Consider the following 16,018-nt stretch of genomic DNA (forward strand, 5'->3'; position numbering starts at 1 on the left):
AGTATAATAAAGCATAATAATAAGTTAAAAAAAGAAAGATTCTATCTTGGAATTCCAGAGAAATAAATTGTGTTTGTCAAATGGAACCTGGAACCAAGGCTCTTCCTATAGCTAAACCGACATTTCTGAACACTCAAGGTAAAAATGCACCATACTTCTTCTGCACCTGAGGTGCAAAAATGTTTTTCTTTCTTTCTTTTGCAAAAGGCAACCTGGAACCTTTCCAAAGTTTTCATTTTTAAATAACAGGGGGCGGTCACACACAAAAAAGGCAGCATCAAATACAAAGTAACTATTAGCAGAATAAACAATCCTGAAGTTCACATAAGACTTTCAAATGATGTTTGGAGCCGAGCAAACAATAAAAACTGTATATTAAATAAAATTCCTAAAGACAGCTAATGCATCAAGCACACTTCAGCAGGTTGGTAATGTTCCTAGCAAACAATGCAAATTCAACAGCACGCCTCATGAATTATTCAACGCCTCGGTGCAGCGAGTGACTCCCCACCGCAAACATACAATATCCCGCCATGCCCGGAATGCTAATTTCACTGTCAATGCACAGCATATATATATATATATATATATATATATATATATATATATATAATCGCACCTAACTCAAATTTCAAGTGAAATGATTAAATATAGTGTGCAAATATTGTAACTGCAATCCCAAGTTAGCATAATGACCCTGTAACACAAATAGCAAATAGTGTCTAAACAGCCAAAGTTTGACTATCTCTATCACATACCACCCAACATTTATCCAATGAAAATAGGGAAGTCCTATTCCAGCATCATCAATCATCATACCCTGCCCATCCGACGGGGTTGCCCAAGCCACTCTGGATGGCTTCCAACATATTAAGTCCAGTCTCTGAGGTTGCGGCACTCATCTCGCTTTATTGGCCGAGGGAGCCAGCATAAAGCTTCCGGCTCATGTGGCCAGCATGACTAAGCCGCTTCTGGCAAACCAGAGCAGCGCACGGAAACACCATTTACCTTCCTGCCGGTGTGGTTCCTATTTATCTACATGCACTTTTATATGCTTTCTAACTGCTAGGTTGGCAGGAGCAGGGACCAAGCAACGGGAGCTCACCCCGTCGCAGGGATTCGAACCGCCGACCTTCTGATCGGCATGTCCTAGGCTCTGTGGTTTATCCCACAGCGCCACGCGCGTCCCTTCATCCAACATATATAAAAGCGTAATAAAACTTTCCTACCCAGGGCTGCCTTCAGATCTTCTGAAGGTTGTAATTTACTTATCTCCTTGGATCAAGGGTCACGTAGCTCCATACCCTCCAACATTTTTTCATATAAAGATAGGGACCTCCTAGCATAACTCTCCAACATTTCTCTGATGGAAATCGGGATGTCCTAAGGAAAAGCAGGACATTCCGGGATCATATCAGAAACTGGGATGGCTTCTGTAAATCCAGAGTCCCTGGAATCCAGAGTTCCACTGTCCCTGGAAAATAGAGACACTAGGAGGGTCTGCAAAAGGGAAGACCACAGGTTCTGCACCCTTGAGACAGGCAAAGAATAACACAAATTTGAAATTCCTTGTAGAATACGAGAGTTGATATAGCAGTTCCTTTTGTAAGAAGATAGAAGATGCTCCTGACAGTCTGGACAACAGGTCTTATGCCTTAGAGGCAGGGCAGATAGGGCCCTCATCACTTTGGAGGCCCTCCTCATTGGCACCCCTCTATGAACCCTAGCAGACTACCTGGCAGTGGCCACTAACAATGGTGTTCAATGATCCAGGTGACACAGTGTTTGAATGGAACTCCATGGCACTGTAGGACACTTAAGTGGTGGCATTTTCAAGCTTCCAGGCACTTAGTGGAGCATGGGAAAAGAGGATTCAAGGGCAGGTGTAAGCAGTCCATCATTTTGCTCCAGGTCCTCCTTGTTTATCTCTCATCTTCATCTGTCCATTAAGGACAGTGTTTATGCAACTGTTGCTGTTTCCAATCTTGGGTGGCTTGCTAAATTCAGCAGTTGAGTAGAGAACTGATGAACTCAATTTCAAGTCTCAAGTCCCCGATTATATCCATTGGTGGAATTTCATTCCACCCCAGTAACAGCCCCTCAATTGTGTTCTAAACATATGAGAACATCTTACATTTGGAAGAAGATACTGATAGAATATTTCTTTCTAAGTAGAGCTGCATGTCTTGGTCTTGCTGTTGCAAAAGGAGAAATGGGGTGTTCAGATAGAAGCTTATCCCAACAAGAAAAACCATTGGGTGTGGGTAGACCCAATGTGGACATGTGAAGCTATTCACATCACCCAATCAGGTGTGTTTATGCTGGTGCACCACAATTTTCAAGGTAAGGATTGGCTTGGTGATTGGCTTTTATTTCAGCAGTGTGGAAATGGATTTCAGCCTTTAGAGACGTTAATTCTCGAATGACGGTTTCTTGCCTATGCACTTCCTTAACCTATGCTAATTATTCAATTGGTCTTAACTGTTTTGAAGACTAGGCTGCCCCACAGTGGCATAATGGAAAAGGACATTGGTGCTGTTTTATTGTTTCTGCTTGATTCTTACAGTTTGCAAGCATGAGAGTCACTAGTATTTGGTAGCGCCATTGATGCATACAACTGATGTCAGATTTTTCATGATTTCTGACACTAAGAGATAGTTTATGGCAATAGGCATTCGCCATAGGTACCCCTATGTTAATATTGACTAGCCAGGTATCAGCTTTGACTAGCCAAGATCTCCTGAGCTTCAAAAAGGCAGGGTGCAGACCAGGCCCATGAAGTCAATGGAAGTTCTGCCAATAACGTGAAAGAACTCAGAATTGTATGTACTTCCCCCAGTGCTGTAATCGTTAAACTGCGAAATAGCATAAAATCTGTGGAGATGTCACTCTTAATTAACCAAGTATGAAGATTAAGGAATAAGGGACAAATTCGTTTCAGATTGCATTTTCATGCAAACCTACTTAATTTGCACATCCTGAAACAGTATGTGAAGCAAAATGGAGATTTCATTTGAAACCCGTGCTTCTTTAAATGCTGTGACACTGTTCTCCAGATAGTCTATAGAAAAATGTGCACATTGGGGAAAGTGTGCATTGAAATGCACTTGCTATTTTAAGCAACATACATTGCATTGCATTAGAAAAAATTGCTTGCAAAATGTATATATTATGCAAAATTTCCTACAAGTAGTAGTAGTAGTAGTAGTAGTAGTAGTAATAATAATAATAATAATAATAATGTTATTATTTATACCCCGCCCATCTGGCTGGGTTTCCCCAGCCACTCTGGATGGCTTCTAACAAAGATTAAAAATATATTAAAACACCAGTCATTAAAAACCTCCCTAAACAGGGCTGCCTTCAGATGTCTTCTAAACGTCAAATAGGTGTTTATGTCTTTGACATCTGATGGGAGGGCGTTCCACAGGGCGGGCACCACTACCAAGAAGGCCCTCTGCCTGCTTCCCTGTAACTAGGCTTCTTGCAGTGAGGGAACTGCCAGAAGGCCCTTGGAGCTGGACCTCAGTGTCTGGGCAGAACGATGGGGGTGGAGATGCCTATGTGCCTATCAGGAGAAATGCACACCATTTTGTTAATGAAATTTTATTAGGACTTTTATTTAAAAAGAAACACGTGCAGAAATGTGGACAACAGATCTGAAGAGTGCAAAAATGAGAATCTTAGAGAAGCCAAAACTGTCATCCCTGTGAGGGATTATTGTAATTCTAGTGATGACCTCACAGAAAGCTACATTGTATCAAGCCTGGCTACTTGTCTTATCTAGTTCAGTATTGTCTGTTCTGGCAGGCAGCAGCTCTCCTGCATCTCAGGCAGAAGGTTTCCCCATCAACTTGTTTGTTTGTTTCATATACCTCCTTTCACCATAAGACCTAAGGGCAGTTCACAGAATAAAATACAAGATAAAAACAAGTAAATAAGTAAAACAAAACAGCAAAACAATAACATCTCCACTTCCAACATACACATTTAAAAGGCTGTAGAAGCAGTCCAAGACCTGGCTGAAGAGAACCTTTTCACCTGGCGCCTAAAAATATATAAGGAAGGAGCCATGCGAACCTCCCTGGGAAGAGTGTTCCACAAATAGGGAGCCACTACAGAAAAGACCCCGTTCTCATGTTGCCACCTCTGGACCTCACGTGAAGGAGGGACATGAAGAAGGGCCTCAGATGATAAATGCAGGGTCTGGGATGGTTTATATGGGGAGAGGCGGTCCTTCAGGTATTACAGTCCTGAGCCACAATAATAATTAAATCATAATAACATATCCCCCAACATGTCCCAGTGGAAAACTGGGACGTGTGTCTTCTGGGGTGGTGTGCCTGTGCAAGTCACATAACCTGTACAAGAGCACAGTGTATCCAAACACACTTTTTTGGGATGCTGTGCTCTTGCAGAAGATCGTGGCCCCGGAAGACATGACCTTTCATGAAATCATGGTGCCCTCAAAACGTGTGTTTTGGGGCAACATGCTCTTATACAAGAGCACGTCAAAAATAGGATGTCCTGATTTAATCAGGACAGTTGAAGTGTATGCAGTAATGTCCCAGTCGGTCATGATCTAGGGACTTATTGCAATTTTATATTTTTGTCACTGTTATTTCAGCTCACTTTTCTCCACTATATTATTCCTGTCTTGATAGATGAAGGCAGCCGGAGCAGTTGAAAAGTCACTTGTATAAAGAGTTATGTTATCTGTTGGGCTAAAACCTCTAATCTTGTCATTCATCACTCATGTATTTCCTATCCAGTAACACGGACCCGCAAAATGAATCACAGCCTTTTGAGAAAATGCTTGTCTTCAGCTCCTGTGTTAACCTACAGTGCATATATTATCGCTCTTATGTTTCTGATCCAGAGAGGTTGAGCAGCAGGGAATTGAAGGCCAGACTTCCAAAAAGTGATCAGATTATGGTGGTTGTAGCGCAAAAGAATATAAAAAATATTCCTCCACTTCTTCTACAACTAACTTTAAAGGTTTCAGTATATCCTTCCAAAGACTTTTTTTTTAAGGTATTAAATGCATTTCATTTTACATGAATGAAAAAGAATGCTGGCTACAAATAATCAAACGGCGTGGATTATAGGTCATTGAGGTGAGCGTGCTCTTTTCAGTCTCCGGCTACTGAGAAGAATAAATGTGAATATCTTCCTTCCATATTACAGATAATGGGTTTTCAACTGTTGTCAGGAGAGCTGCATTTTCAGGCAATTGGTGCCTCTCGCTTTCAGCAGCAAGAAAATGTTCTCGTCTTCCACAGAAGAATCCAGATACTGTCATTGTTTTGCCATGTTTGGGGAAAACAATTTTGACACAATTTCTACTGCAAGTAAATATCTTCCTGGATTGAAATGTAGCAGCTATTCTAATTACCAAACCTTTGAGCAACTGTTAGAACCCAATACTAAGAATTTGTCAAGAATGTATAACTTGTTGCTGAAATGGAATACACAAGATGAAACAGTTAAATCAGCCATGATTAAGTGGGCACAAGACATTGGTCATAACATTATGTTTGCTGACTGGGAACAGTTGTGGACCACCAGTATAAAATTTACGGCATGTAATGCCTTAAGAGAGAATATTATGAAAATGATCTACAGGTGGTACATGACCCCAGTCAAGCTAGCAAAAATCTACCATTTGCCTGACAATAAGTGTTGGAAATGTAAAGAAATCAAAGGTACTTTTTTTCACCTTTGGTGGACGTGCCCGAAGATTAGGGCTTTCTGGGAAATGATATATAATGAAATGAAAAAGGTACTTAAATGTACTTTTCCTAAGAAACCAGAAGCCTTTCTCTTGGGCATTGTTGGCCAATTGGTGCCAAAGAAAGACAGGACTTTTTTATGCATGCTACTACAGCAGCAAGAATTCTCATCGCAAAGTATTGGAAGACACAGGATCTACCCACTCTGGAAGAATGGCAGATGAAGGTGATAGACTATATGGGACTGGCTGAAATGACTGGCAGAATCCGTGACCAGGGGAAAGAGACGGCGGATGAAGACTGGAAGAAATTTAAAATTTATCTTAAGAAATATTGTAAAATTAATGAGTGCTAAAATGTTGAGGTTATAGAAAAAAGGGGATTACAGCTATAAAAGATTAAGTAAAAGAAAAGAACAAGGGAAAATTAGATAAATTCAAGGGGGAGGATTTGCTGAAACAATTTTGGAAATAGGGATGCAGAAAGGGGAGGTATGGGGAAGTCGGTGAAGTAAGGTTTAAGAAAAAAGGATTTGAAATTATACATGTTTGTTTATGTGTTTGTTTGTTTGTTTGTTTGTATTGTGTATTGTTTGTGTTTTTATAAAGTGTGAAAAACCAATAAATTTTTTTATAAAAAACAACAACAAACCTTTGAGCAGACATCACTAATTTCAATGGGTGTTGAAGCGTGGGCCACCTACCCTCAAATCCGTTGTTTAAATGTAGGCATTTTTAGGACAGCAAATCCTTTAACTTGATTAAGCACCTACTTTTTAATGGTTTGACCAATTAGCTGTAAATAAAAGTGCACCTTTCCAAAAGCACAGTATAGGTGTGTGAGAGAGAGACTTCCCAAAGGAAGTGCAAGTAAGAAAAAATACTAATAATGGCCCCCCTCATTTGAGGGTTTCAAGCAGAGGTTGGCTGGCCATCTGTCATGGATGCTTTAGTTGAGATTCCCGCGTTGCAGGGAGTTAGACCAGGTAACCCTCAAAGTCCCTTCCAACTCTACAATTCTATGTTTCTATTACTGTAGAGTATGCATTAGGCTCGCCCAAGGATTACTCACACAAGGGAACTCCTTCTAAAAGGAAGATGAAGACTTTCTTTTAGTAGTGCATCGCTGCCTGAAAGGTGCATTGAAGTCCCAGGTGATTTGTGACAGCACTCCAGTGGCAGGTGCAGGCCCTGCCCTCCTGCCCAATTTGGCCTGTGAGGCAGATCTTGGTAAGGATCTGTAGCCTGGGGTGAAAATGGCTCCCCACCGCTGGTCTAAAGGATTACTTCTGGGGGAATGGGAGAGAAGGGATTGAGGGTTGGTGAATGAAGAGGGCAGGGTTGCAGCCCCTAATCCATAACATTTGCAGACTAAAAAAAAACAAAACCTCTCAAACAAACAGAAGGTGCTTTAGGTGTACACCTACAAAAGTGTGAATGGGTCAAGCACACATATTTATTAGTGTACACGTTGTCCAGTATACACACTGAGTGGAAAAACTGGATTGTCTACTGTGTATAATGGGTGATGTGGCCTTTCAATGAGGGGAGGGGAACCTGTGGCCTGCTGGATGTCATTGGACTTCAACACTCATCAGTCCTAGCCAGCATGGCCAATGGTTGGTCAGTGTCACCTTCTCTGGTGGGTGCCATTGTGGACCAGAATCCCCCTGCACACCAAGATCCAATGTGCAAGAGTCCCAGGGGTTGCTTTCCAGGCAGCAAAGGAAGCCTCTGGCCTGGGCTTGTCTGGGTAATTGGTCCTGCCTGCTTGCCTAAACAGGAAATTATTATTATTATTATTATTATTATTATTATTATTATTATCAGAACCAAAAATTTTCATGTGTTTGATGTATGGCTTCTTGCCAAACCTCTTCTCATAGGGGGTACAACCAATCGCTGAAGATAACCTGTGATTGTAACTGTAAACAAAACACGAGAGAGATTCGGCCCAATAACTCTCTGGAAGATTAGCATCATGCAGCAAGGTTTTTAACCCTTGAAGCAATGTCTGATTTGCCCGTTCCGCAAGTCCATTCTGCCATGGCGAGCGAGGACTAGACAAATCGTATTGAATTCCTTTCTCAGTCAGAAAAGCTTCAAACTGCTGAGAAGTGAATTCTCCCCCGCGATCACTGAAAAGAGTCTTTATCTTCTTACCATGCACATTTTCCAACCAAGCACAGAATTCTTTGAACCTAGGAAAAGCCTCTGATTTCTGCTTGAGATTGTATACAAAAATATACCTGGAAAATGCATCAATGAGAACCATGAAGTACCTATTTCCACCCAAAGAGGGCGCTAGTGGTCCAACCAAATCAGCATGAACAATCTGGTATGGTTCTGTAGCTTGCCTACTAGACACCTTACCTTTCGCAGCCATTTTCACCTTGTTTGCTGCGCATGCTTTGCACTTCATGTGGTACCTGCAGGGTTTAATAGTCATACCTTCAACCAAGGCAGGCATTTTAGATACTGCCTCAAAATGCAAATGACCAAATTTCCTGTGAAAATCATGAATACATTCTGCATGCAAACTTTTGTTAGAACCTGTAATGCAACAAGTGTCATCCTTTTCAACATCATCATAATACAAGACAAACAAACGATCAACATATTCAGCATGCAATACATAATCATTTTTCTTTGTGATGATGCACTTCTTGTTCTTGAAGGAAACGTCAATGTTCCGCTCATTCAGCTGTCCAACGCTGAGCAGATTATGTTTGGCATCTGGCACGTAAAGCACATTCTGTATCGATAAGTCCAAACTGTGAAGAACAACAGTTCCATAGCCTTTACTGGGAATAGTGTGGTCACCCGCCTGGTGAATCGCACCTTCCTACGGCGTAAAAGACACAAACAGCCTCTTATCGTTGCACATGTGGTGGGTTGCCGCTGAATCAACAACGAAGAAAGATCTAGACGTTTTCTGGACCTCTGCAACCTTTGGAGTGAAGCGTGAAACCATAGCCTTGTGCTGCGTTGTCCTAGACACCGGACCTTTGCCTTTGCCTCGGCCTTTTCCACGCGATGAGCTTTCGCTGCGCTGCTCTGTCTTGGCCCTGGGATATCTGCATTCCCTCTTCATATGGCCTAGACGTCCACACGAGTAGCATTTCACTGCCTTCAAAGCTTTGGCGCCATCTGGTGGTTCCACTGCACTAAGGGACGACGTCTGTGAAGACTCCCCCTTGCCCATGCAGCTAGCACCCCGGCGATCCGCTTCATTTAAAATCACGGCAGTAACAAAGTCCACTGTCAGCTGAGCGGTTGGCTGCACAGCAATCTGGGTTGCAACAGACTCCCAACCTGAACCCAAAGATTGTAGTATCATGAAAGAATACACAGCCTCTGGAAAGTTGAGTCCTCTCTGTTGCAGCTCATGTCTCAGATTTTGCATCTCCATCAGATGTAAACGCACATCTCCACCTTCAGCAAGAGCCATATTATGCAGCTTGTTAAAGTAAAACATAGTAGATCCAGCTTCTGTCCTTAAGTGAGCCTCTCTCAAAGCGTCCCAAATTTCTCTGGCTGAGGTCTTATCACGCAATAGACAGAGCTCTTCTGGGGATACTATCAATGTAAGAGTTCCCCTTGCTTTGGAATCTTTAGATTCCCATGCATCTGTAACTGGAACTGGGGGGGTTTCTGTAATCACCTCAAACAAACCCTCTTTCCGCAGAATTGCCTCTGCATACAGAACCCAGTCGGCATAATTTTTCTTGTTGAGCTTAGGAATCCCACAAGCATCCTGAAGGTCCATCATGACTCTTGCATTAGCCTTCAGCGTCATATATGCTGCTTTAAATCTTGCTGCGTCACTGCTGCAGCTGCTTTATTCCAAAAGCGCACTTAAAAGTTACTTTCGATTTCCCCAGCATAGTAACTTGAGCCTGGGAGCCTTTTGCCTATTCCCGGCAAAACGGCTTTAAAAGTTCAAAGACCAGCCATAAAGCAATTAACTAGAAGCTGGCAGGCTGCCCGGAGCAGTAGCACATACCTCATCAATCACTTTTACGCGCAGAGCAGATGCCGTTCCGATCTGTCCCTCTGCATTCCGATCTTTTGCCGGCACTCCGATTCGACTTCTGGAGCCCATAACCACGTGTTGATTTGAAGCAGAGTCCCGTGCCCAGCGGAAGGATGAGGAGTACGTGCTGCATACTCTATATTGCTTTTATTTACAGTTCAAAGCTGATATATTACAGAAAGACATCTTGCCTCTGCCGGAGCAGAAAATGCATCCTCTCTCCTCAACAGCTCGGGGAGAATCACACAGTGAAAAACAGGAAACCAGTGTACGTCACATCCAGCCTCCCTTTCCCGTGAGAAACTCCAACAGTACAGACTGTGGAATGTAAACACCTGTCTCGTGACAAGCCCTTTTGCTGCACAGTGAAGGAAAGCAGAAACCAACATGTGGGTTCACTCACCACAAAACTCCAAGTTAGACAAGCGTGGATTGCATGGTATCTTTCTAGGTTATCAGAAAGGGTCTTACAGAATAATGATGACTGACTCTAAGACAATTAAGCTCACGAGAAGTGTTGAGTACAATGCAAAGTGGGAGGAGAATGTGGGAATTTTCCAATGTTATCCTGATGACGGTGATGAGACTGAGGATAGTCAAAAGCAACCACAACAACCCACTGATGAAGGTTCTGAGTCTGAATCTGAAACTGAATCGGGTGATTCAGAGGATTTCAAGAGTGCGAAAGCCTCTATGTGACCCTCTGAAAGCTCTGATCAAGAATTGGAGGAACCATTGTTCACAATAGGTCGTTTTTCTCCTAAGAAGGAAGAGGAGAGTGTTGAAGACTTAAGGCTAATTCGCAGGTCACAGAGAGCCACAAAAGGCAAACCTCCAAAGAGATTTGCTGATGAGTTTGCTACGATAGCAGTAACAGCTGTTAAAAGCTCCAAGAAGGTATTTGAACCTTCAAGTTTCCAAGAAATCCAGGGTTTGGATTCAAAGGAAGCTGAGCCATGGTTAAATGCCATGAAGGCTGAGCTTGATTCCTTAGAAAGGAACAAAACATGGGAACTAGTTCCAGTAGTTCCAGGAATGAAACTGCTTGGAAGCAAATGGGTCTTCAAAGCGAAGACAGATCAAAATGGCAAGATAGTCAGACACAAAGCCAGATTGGTAGCCAGAGGTTTTGCACAGGTACCAGGTGAAGACTATCACGAGACCTACTCACCCACAGTGAGATATGAAAGCATTAGGCTTATGCTCAAGCTAGCTGCAGAGCAAAATCTACACATTAGTCACCATGATATTAATACAGCTTTTCTGTACGGATCTCTAGATGAATCACTTTATATGCTTCCACCTGATGGCGTACAGGTAAAACAGGGATTTGTTTGTGCTCTGAAGAAATCCCTTTATGGTCTCAAACAAAGTGCACGGTGTTGGCACACAAAACTCACTGAAGTATTGTTTTCTCTAGGTTTTCAGCAAGGGAAAGCTGATCCATGTGTATTTGTCAAAGAGGAGGGGCAAAAGAAACTGTACTGTTTGTTTTATGTTGATGATTTATTATTCTTTTGGAAAGACGTCACAATGTACAATAACGCCCTAGCTCAACTGAAAGAGCACTTTGACATGAAAGATCTTGGTGAGGTAAACAACTACCTATCTCTGGAAATAGAGAAAGATCAAGATGGTAACATTCTAGTACACCAGTCACGGAAAATTGCTGATGTGTTAAGCAAACTAAACCTGATGGATGCTAACCCTGTAGACACACCGATGACAACAGGTTTTCAGGTAGATGACACTGAAGAAGCATTTTCTGACACTACACTGTACAGAAGTGTGCTAGGTAAGCTAAACTTCATTGCCAGATGTTCAAGACCAGACATTGCTGTTAGCTGTAATTTGCTAAGCAGACAAGTCAACAATCCTAGTGTCATGCACTATGCATTACAGACTGAGACTTAACAATCAAAAGTCTGGTGGTCTTGAAATATTTGCAGATGCAAGTTTTGGAAGTGACACTATAGACAAGAAAAGTACGTCTGGAGTTTGCTACATGTACAATCAGGGTCTGTTTGATTGGTCATGCAAGAAGCAAACAACAGTTAGCTTAAGTACTTGTGAAGCTGAACTGAATGCACTGTCTTATTCACTTAAGGATTGTGAATGGTTAGTACAATTGTGCAAAGATATGAAAATTCCTGTCAAATGTCCAATCCAGGTTTACCAGGACAACAAAGCATGTTTAGCTTTGCTGAAGTCTGAAGGTTGTAAGCAAAGCACGAAGCACTTGCAATTAAAGTTGCAGCATGCTAGGGAATGTATTCAGAAGGGACTCGTAACGGTGTCCTATATGCCAGGTAATGAAATTCCTGCTGATGTATTGTCCAAGATTGTATCAAGGGATCAACACTGTACCTATGTGCAGAAGTTGGGTTTGTACTGATATTGTACGAACACGCTGCCCAGTGATGTTCACAGAAAGGGGGAGGATGTTGGTTTCTGCTTTCCTTCACTGTGCAGCGAAAGGGCTTGTCACGAGACAGGTGTTTACATTCCACAGTCTGTACTGTTGGAGTTTCTCACGGGAAAGGGAGGCTGGATGTGACGTACACTGGTTTCCTGTTTTTCACTGTGTGATTCTCCCCGAGCTGTTGAGGAGAGAGGATGCATTTTCTGCTCCGGCAGAGGCAAGATGTCTTTCTGTAATATATCAGCTTTGAACTGTAAATAAAAGCAATATAGAGTATGCAGCACGTACTCCTCATCCTTCCGCTGGGCACGGGACTCTGCTTCAAATCAACAAATTGGTCCTGCCTGCTTGCCTAAACAGGAAATTATTATTATTATTATTATTATTATTATTATTATTATTTATATCCCACCCACCTGACTGGGTTTCCTCAGCTACTTTGGGCAGCTTATATATGACATATCTAAAAACATAATTAAAAACATCAAACATTAAAAATGAGCACATACCTTTCAACGTTTCTCTGATGAAAATAGGGACGTCCTACCATTTCCTCCGACATTTCTTCAATGAAAATAGGGACATCCTATGGAAAAGCGGGACATTCCAAGATCAAATCAGAAACAGCTTCTGGGACAGCTTCGGTAAATCTGGGACTGTCCTTGGAAATTAGGGACACTTGGGGGGTCTGCGAGCAGGCATGGGCAACCAGTATATAGCATAGGCCAGGCATAGGCAAACTCGGCCCTCCAGATGTTTTGGGACTACAACTCCCATCATCCCTAGCTAACAGGACCAGTGGTCAGGGATGATGGGAGTTGTAGTCCCAAAACATCTGGAGGGCTGAGTTTGCCTATGCCTGGCATAGACTTTTCTCTAACAATCCAGTTTGGGAGTTACTCCTTGATGTAGGTCAGGGAGTCCCTCATTTCCAGTTGACTCCAAAACACAAGTTCTTCTGGCAGACTGGCCAGAAGGGGTGGGGTCTACCCAATGTCTAAGCCAAACCTCTTACATCTGTTGTCAATAAAGCTGTGGCCTGATTTCACCCAAATATTGCTTGTTATGCCTCTCGCTCTTGATATTGGGGAGGATTGAAGGGTAGGAGGGACGCCTTGCCATGGGTTCGATGAGCCTTTGGCCTGATCCAGAAGATTGCTTCTTCTGCTCTTAACATCTGGAGGGCCACAAGTTTTCCACCCTCGCCTTAGACATGGCTTCTTCCTCTGAACCACGCTGAGATCTTGTAAATCTGTCTGGGCTTCCATGCGAGACAGAGCTCAGCGGTGCATGCCAGCACTCAGCCTTTGAAAACATGCAATCATAATACGCAAAAGAGAAGCTTTGAGTATATTTATTGTGCCCTTGTCTCACCCGTCGAGTCACTGGAACCAGCTTCCACACATTTGGGATTTGAGAGAAGACTGTCAGGTGTGATGCTCAGGCACATCTCATTTTAGAAAGCACAGTTATGTATCCTCCTTCAAGAAACTCATCTTTCACAAAACAGCCACAATCCAGCTTTGCTTTTACAAACTCTGGACACACACCCAAGCCCCAGATGTTGACCTCTGTTTGAGCAATTGTTCCTATTCAGATTTAGTATTTCGTAGGAATTAATGCCTTCCAGGCAGACCAAACTAAGTTTCATTGAAGTCACTGGGACAAGTTAGACCCATTTGATTTTGATAAGAACTAAGTTCAAATAACATAGCCATTTTGCAAACCACATCAAAAGATTGTAGTGGTTTTGTGGATGGTCCTTACCATGCCAGGCAGCAAACGGAGGCAAGAACCATTAGCTGTAAAAAGGATTAAATGGGAAACTGATACCTGCACATTTCAGGGATCAAGTTTTTCCCTGGGGAATATTTTTTTCGATCAGCCAATCTTGGAGAAGGCAGGTGTTTTTATGAAATGTAGCACTGAATACAGTGCTATTTTCACATTAACTGCTGAACAACTTCCCCCAAAGAGATGCAATTCATAGTGTGCTGGATATCAGCTTGGCATGAAATCATTTTTGCACTCAGTCATTCTTGCCATCTGTATCTTTTCAGCCCATCAGACTTCCACAAGTGTGATCACCACGGGGGAAGCAAGCGGGTATTGTTGTACAAATCCACTGAGGGTCGTTTCAAATGCCCAGAATTGTGGGTACCTCTTCTACTGCAAAGTAGCGTTCACATTCAGATCTCGTAGTTACAATAATGTTGACATTGCAGTAACTGTCGCAGCTTAGGGGCAGAGCATCTCCTTTGTGTGCAGAAGATCCAGGTTCAATCCTGGCATCTTCAATGTCCCCTACCCTGATATTTTGGAGAGCCACAGCCAATCAGTGTAAACAATGCTGAGCTAAACAGACCAATGGTTTGACTCGTTGTATATAAGGCAGCCTCCTTCATTCCCGTGTAATTATGCTTTGGATTGCAGCTGTCTTGTGCAAAGTGCATTACAACACATTGGTGTATTTACAGTCTGTTTTGAAACACAGTTCCTAGTCATTCTATATTCCCAGGAACTTAATGAACTACAGTGGTACCTTGGGTTACATACGCTTCAGGTTACAGACTCCGCTAACCCAGAAATAGTGCTTCAGGTTAAGAACTTTGTTTCAGGATGAGAACAGAAATTGCTCAGCAGTGGCGCGGCAGCAGCAGGAGGCCCCATTAGCTAAAGTGGTGCTTCAGGTTAAGAACAGTTTCAGGTTAAGAACGGACCTCCAGAACAAATTAAGTACTTAACCTGAGGTAAAAGGTAAAGGTACCCCTGCCCGTACGGGTTGCCAGACTCTAGGGTTGTGCGCTCATCTCACTCTATAGGCCGGGAGCCAGCGCTGTCCGCAGACACTTCCGGGTCACGTGGCCAGTGTGACAAGCTGCATCTGGCGAGCCAGCGCAGCACACGGAATGCCGTTTACCTTCCTGCTGGTAAGCGGTCCCTATTTATCTACTTGCACCCGGGGGTGCTTTCGAACTGCTAGGTTGGCAGGCGCTGGGACCGAACGATGGGAGCGCACCCCGCCACGGGGATTCGAACCGCCGACCATGCGATCGGCAAGTCCTAGGCGCTGAGGTTTTACCCACAGCGCCACCCGCGTCCTAACCTGAGGTACCACTGTATAGATCTTTGAATCTAGGAAGGCTTACTGGGAATTCCCAGAACCTTCACCAATCTGCAGTTCCCAGAAAATTTTGTGAGGAGACAAGACAGTTAAAACCAGGGGTCAGCTAACTTTTTCAGCAGGCGGCTGGTCCACTGTCCCTCAGACTTTGTGGGGGGCCGGACTACATTTTGAAGGGGGGGAATGAATTCCTATGCCCCTCAGATAACCCAGAGATGCATTTTAAATAAAAGGACACATTCTACTCATGTAAAAACATGCAGGCCGGATTTAGAAGGCGATTGGGCCATATCCGGACCCCGAGCCTTAGTTTGCCTACCCATGGTAAAAACTATATATTTGCACAGTCTCACCATCTTCCAAGCCATGTTGCTAATCTCATGCTACGGTTGGAGAACTGATGGAAGGAGGGAGGGGAGAGAGAGAGAGAGAGAGAGAGAGAGAGAGAGAGAGAGAGAGAGAGAGAGAGAGAGATTTGCTTAAGACCCCCCTGAGCAAGTTGAAGTAGACCTTAAAGCAGCTCCATATCTAACCCTCCATCTGCTGGACCACCCTGATGATGTGATGTGTTGACGGAAAGACAGCAGAAGTGTGACACCTGATCCGTTCATGATGTTTTTCTCCACTGCATTTTTTTTATATATATATAAAAAATCTGCTGAACTGTAAAATGTGTTTTCCTTTGCTTTTTGTGATGATATTTTA

This window comes from Podarcis bocagei (assembly GCF_964188305.1).
Source record: "Podarcis bocagei genome assembly, chromosome: 1".
NCBI lineage: Eukaryota > Metazoa > Chordata > Lepidosauria > Squamata > Lacertidae > Podarcis > Podarcis bocagei.